Raw genomic sequence first — 6,155 nt, forward strand, 5'->3', positions numbered from 1 at the left:
CCATATATATGTGTTAGCATACGGTATTTGTTTTTCTCTTTCTGACTTACTTCACTCTGTATGACAGACTCTATGTCCATCCAGCTCACTACAAATAACTCAATTTTGTTTCTTTTTATGGCTGAGTAATATTCCATTGTATATATGTGCCACATCTTCTTTATTCCTTTCATTTGCATTTTATAGGCGGTGAAATGGTTGTAAGAAGCAAGTAACCCAGCTGATGAAGGGCCAGATAGGGATTCTAAGCCAGGTTTCTCTGAGCCCAGAACCCACGTGTCTAACCACTACATTTCCTACCCCCACAGTCCCATGAGCAACTGCAGGGGTCACCAGCCATTTGCAAAGCCTGGTTTGAAGCTCTGCAAAGACCAAGGATGCTGCTTTCTCCATTTTCCTTGCAACAATCCTCTGCATAATGCTTAATCGTTGGCCTTCACTGAGGGGGAAGTTCTTAAGAGGGCTTAAGCCCAGCACTTGCATCCATATTTTTCTCACTAATGCTCAGCGGTGAAAAAAAAAAAAAGTGCTCACGGAGGCATTTGTTACCCAAACATCAACGAAAACGTCCACACTCGCCATACCTATCTCCCCATCCCCAAACACCACCACCTGGCCTGCGCCTGTGGCTGCAGATTGCCTGGGAAATGTTTATTTCTGGTACATGCCTGACGATGAGCAGCAGCTGGAACAGTCTGGGGAAAACTTCCCCTGGCAAAGCGGGAGGTTGATCCTCTTTGTAGAAATAAGCATAGACAAGCAGAGTCTCCAGGCAAGCACCCACTGGTGGATGCCCCAGCCTGGCTGGCATTGGATCACGGGGACAAGGGCAACCGCTCAAGCCTGTGGCAGAAGAGGAGGGAGAGGGAGGGAGCATCCTTTTAACATTCTAGTCACTGGGTTGAGCGAGACTGGCTGGAGATAGAGATTAGATAGTGGGTTTTGTCAGTGGTCACGTTGTCATGAATGTGTTTTGTGGTTTGTCTTGGGCTGTGCTCCCCTGTCTCTCCTCTTTTAACTTTCAAGAGCAGTTATGCAACTTGTTAGGTTCAAGGCTGAGGACGTCAGCCCAGAGGGCTAGAACTGGCTCTCTGCTAAATGGGGAAACAGGATGCACTCATTTTTATCACCCTCTCAGCTGCCTTTCTGAGGGTCTGCCTTCTCCTCCTGGGCCCTCCAGCAGTATGAAAGCTAGCGCTCCTTACCTACATTCCCTACAAAATCATACTCCTTTCTCTTTCCTATTGAAGCTCCTATCCTGTTCAGCGACCTTGGGGAGGAAAATGATATGGTAAGTTCATACTATGGGTGAATGGCTGAATTAGCTAATAGGTTTATTTACTTCCCAAGGGGAACTTTCTCGTTCAATGAGTATACCTGGAGCCAGAAATTCAAGTGGCAGCATTTTCGGCATTCCCACGCATTCCAGATGCTTGGACAGGTGTGAGACAGTCTGGAGGCAGTATAATTAGAGTGGTTTGGAGGCACTATCTGTGTTCCACCCGTGTCCCCAGGTTCAAATCCTAATGCTGCCACTTTCTAGGTATGAAACTTGGGGCAAGTTGCTTCACCTGTCTAAACCATCTGCTTTATGTTGGGATCTGCGGAAGTAGACCCTGATGCAAGGATTTAAGTGCAAATGTTCGGGGGGTGGAAAAGGTAGGTGATCCCAGGAAGCACTGTCAAGGGAATGAGGAAGTAAGACAGGGATGGGAAGGATGTCTATACCGGGTACAGTAGTGTGCACGTGGCTACTGTGGGTGACAAGGGCTCAATTCCACTGGGCTCCCCTGGGAGGCTGTAGAACATCTCAGAGTTGCCCCTCAGGATGGATGCCTTATTCCATTTGGGTTGCTCTAACAAAAATGCCACAGATTGGGTGGCTTTTTTTTTTTTTTCAAAAAAGAATTTAAAATTCATTTGATCGAAGTATAGTTGATTTACAATGTTGTGTTAATCTCCACTGTACAGCAAAGTGATTCAGTTATACATATATACACATTCTTTTTCATCTTCTTTTCCATGATGGTTTATCACAGGATATTGCATATAGTTCCCTGGACTGGGTGGCTTTTAAACAACAGAAATGTATTTCTCACAGTTCTGGAGGCTGGGAAGTCCAAGAACAAGGTGCTGGCAGATTCAGGGTCTGGTGAGGGCCTGCTTTCTGGTCCATAGATGGTGGCTTCTAGCTGTAGCCTTACATGGTGAGAAAAGGTAAGGGAGCTCTCTGGGCTCACTTCCATAAGGACACCAATCCCATTCATGAGGACTCTGTCCTCTTGACCTAATCACTTCCAAAAGGCTCCATCTCCTAAAACTATCAGCTTGGGGGTTAGGATTCAACATGAATTTGGTGTGGGGGACACAAATTTCAGCCCACAGCAGGGGGTGTGGGAGCTCTGGTATTCATCCACCAGCTCCTATCAGTCATTGGTTGAGGACTGCTCCCACTAATTCTGAAGCACGCCCAGCCTGCTGTAAGAGCTCCAGGGGCCAGAGGACACCTCTGGGCTTGCAGGTGGAAGCAATCACAGGAATGGTACGTGCTAAGCCCACACATTAGCGTATCGACAGTGACTGTAACAGCATCCATTCAGTGGGAATAGAGGGACCCCCGAATGCTGAGGGATTGGCTGAGATCGTGTCAGCACTCAGCACAGTGCCTAGTCCACGGTTAGTGATGGCCACTGATGGCTTTTGGTCCTGTTCGCGTGCTGGGCATGCTGAGTACTAGCCACCAGATGGGAGAAACTGGTTTGTTTGGGAGAGAGGTAGGAGACAAAGTAAGGAAAGCAGGAGTAAGGCTTTGAAGGGCAGGCAGGGCATGGATTTGACACAGTGGGCAACAGGGCCAGGGGGTGTGGGACTCCTTGGTGAGCAGAATGCCTGCCAAGGCCAAGGTGGGAAAAAGTATCTTTATGGAAGCTCAAGGAATGCACATAGAAGCACATAACATCTTGGGGGGCCATGAGGAGGTGTCTGAAAGATGATCTGTGAGGCAGTGGCACCTCCTTCACAGAACCTTCCTGAACTGGTCAAAGGGCCACAGGCGTCTGTCCTCCTGCCTAGTTTGGATACGGACTTCCCTTCCCCTCCCCTATCTTACTCAAAAACCTCTGAAGGCTTCTCATGACCTATCAAATGAAGACCAATTAAAAGTCTCCCACATGGGCTTCCCTGGTGGCGCAATGGTTGAGAGTCCGCCTGCCGATGCAGGGGACACGGGTTCATGCCCCGGTCCGGGAAGATCCCACATGCCGCGGAGCTGCTGGGCCCGTGAGCCATGGACGCTGAGCCTGCGCGTCCAGAGCTTGTGCTCCGCAATGGGAGAGGCCACAACAGTGAGAGGCCCGCGTACCACAAAAAAAATCCCCCACAATGTGCCCCCAGCCTATTTTTCCACCCTTGTCTCTTAACTACCCCTTCCCCCCGAAAAAAACTAGGATTTACCCCTTTGGAATTTGACCAAAGGAAAGAAAGGATGAAAAGGATGAAAATGTAGAAGCTTTATCTGGGTCTTTTTCTAACCAAAGAGTGTCCTTCAGGGGCTCTGTACCTGGCGTTTAAGACATGGATGCAATGACTTATAACACTTAAGCTTCATTTGAAAGTGGGAGAAAGAACCATGAGAACCAACACTGCTCTGAGAAATAATGGAAAGTGTTGTCTCCAGAATCCACTGGGTAATCTGAACATCTGAGATTTACTTAGAGAGAGACGGTTCTCTTCCTTAATGTGGATTTGGATCGTGCTAAGTAACGGGAAGAGTGTTATGCTAAGTAACGGGAAGAGTGTTATTCATTGTTGGTGTCTGTGTGCATGGCCCAGTCACACCCACTGGAAGCCCACAGAGAGGGTGCATATCTTCACATCGCCGACCCAGCTGAAGGACACATTTGAAGTTAACCAGACTCAGACCAAAGAAGTGGTTCCCCCAGGCTAACTCAGGAGCAGACGTGAGGCAAACTCCCTCTCCCCAAATACACCAGAGAGAGCTGACCCTTGAAGGGATAGAAACTCAAAACTGGGGTTTCCTCTGTTCTTACACTTTCAGCTGCTCACCAGTCCCTGGGCACAGCTTGGATTCCCACTCTCTTGCACAGACCAGGTATGTTTGCTGCTTCCCCTACTCAGAATGCCATTCCTCACTTCCCTTCTGAAAAACTCCTACTTCCAAGGCCAGCTCAGACGTTACCTCCTTCCCTGACCCTCCTCTGACATTTGGTCACACTTCTATTATAACACTTGTCACAGTGCCATCTACCATCCAGTGCCGAAAACCAATGAAACCAAGGGATTAGGAGCTCAGAATCTAGGATCAGTCAAGACCAGGTTCAGATCCTAGGTCTGCCTTTTACAAATTCTGGGACTTCCCCTCTCTGAGCCTCAAGTTCTTTCTCTGGAAAAGGCAGATTGTAATTATACCACTTCGTAGGATTGTCATGAAGATTAAAGGAAATGATGTGTCCAGTGCAATAAGTGGTCGCTGATTATTACTGTACATGTTTGCCTCTGCTCCTAGATTAGGAGCTTCATGGAGAGGCAAGAACCACATCTGGTTTGTCATTCCATCCCCAGCGTGGTGCTCAGTAAAATACTTCTTCAAGGGCTCAGCGTCTGATCTCTTGCCCCTGGTCCATGTGCTGTGGGAATTCCTTTCTCCGCTGCCTGTCTTGGTTTAATGTCATGACTCTGCTTCCCAGGACCCGTCTGTAAGCCCATCTTAACCCTTATGCATTCCGTCCAGACCCCTAACTCTCATAGCTTCTCCCTGCCATCTCAGCCCAGCCAGGGCCAGGATGAAAGTTCTGGACAACCACCTGGACCGGGCTGGTAACTAAAGGCAATGATGGAGAAGTGGCATTTAGCCCATATTAAGTGCTCAGTGGAAGGCAGTTATTCTTCATACGGTTGTCGCTGGGATGGTTGTTTCTGATGTGGCTCTACAGTCTGGTCCAATGTCAAGGGTTTGCTCATCTAGCTTCATCAGAAATGGCCTCTCAGCTAGCATATTGTCTGCTACCTCTAGACTTTGAAGAAGATTTGTATTCTCCCATGCACTTTCACATACTTTTTCTTCAAAAGGATGTTTCCTTATCCATTCTGCGTGTCTGTTTGTGCTGTGGCCATATTCCTTCCCTTTGATATCTTTACTGCAAATGCTGTTCATACTTGTGGCTTGAGAAATGGAGATCAGAAAATAACTTCCTGGATTTGGTATAGGTCAGATACAGGGCTTGATCTAGTAGAAATCCCAGTCACTGACTCTCTCAACGGGACTGAGATTGGGGCTCAGGCACAGCGTTTGGAAGAAGGCGGCATCTACCCACTCCAATGTCTTGGATCGGACTTTGCACTTCAAGTGGAAAGTGCCTGAGGCAAACGTAAGCTACTGTTGTAAACACATTTGTTCAAAGCTAACATCCTCTACTCTGTTGGCAGAGATGAGACCTGGCATGACAAACAGAAACCAAGGGATGCCCTGTAAGCCTCTATGTACGTGACAAATGCAGTCACCTCCCCATCATCCACGTTATTGGCCCAGAACATTGACACGTGTCATTCAAACAGCAGATAACGAAAGCAATCCTGTAGCTTTCTTTTCTACATCTTTTTGTCCTTTCTTTTTGGCTTTGAAATTTATTATATCATTTTTTTGGCAGAAGATGTGCCTTCCCAGTAACTTTAAGTTTACTTAAGTTTATCTTAAAAAAAAAAAAAAGAGTTTGCATTTTCTAAGCGCAAACCGACAGACAAGGCATAGAGAAGAGGCCGTTTCTGTGCGGGAGGTTTGCGGGACCAGGGAGGAGCCGGGGAGCCAGGGTGTGCCTCAAGGTGGACCCCACACATGTTCACATGGATAGTGGCTGCATTGGAGGCACGTGGGGGCAGAGAAGGCAGAAAGAAATAACCAGAGAATGGGAGAGACAGATACCTAAGGGGGAGGGGGTGGAAAGGGAAGTGTTGGAGGAAAAAATGGAGGAAAATGAGGCAGAGGCCCAAGACAGACAGAAATAGGGGGACCAATCTGTCCCAGGTGGCCAGGGATTGTCCTAGTTTTGACTCTGAAAGTCCAGCAACCCCAGAAACCCCTCAGTCCTAGGCAAACCAGGACAGTTGATTACCCTCGAGGTGAAAACAGAGAACGGGCA

Source organism: Orcinus orca, chromosome 2 (assembly GCF_937001465.1).
Source record: "Orcinus orca chromosome 2, mOrcOrc1.1, whole genome shotgun sequence".
Taxonomy (NCBI): domain Eukaryota; kingdom Metazoa; phylum Chordata; class Mammalia; order Artiodactyla; family Delphinidae; genus Orcinus; species Orcinus orca.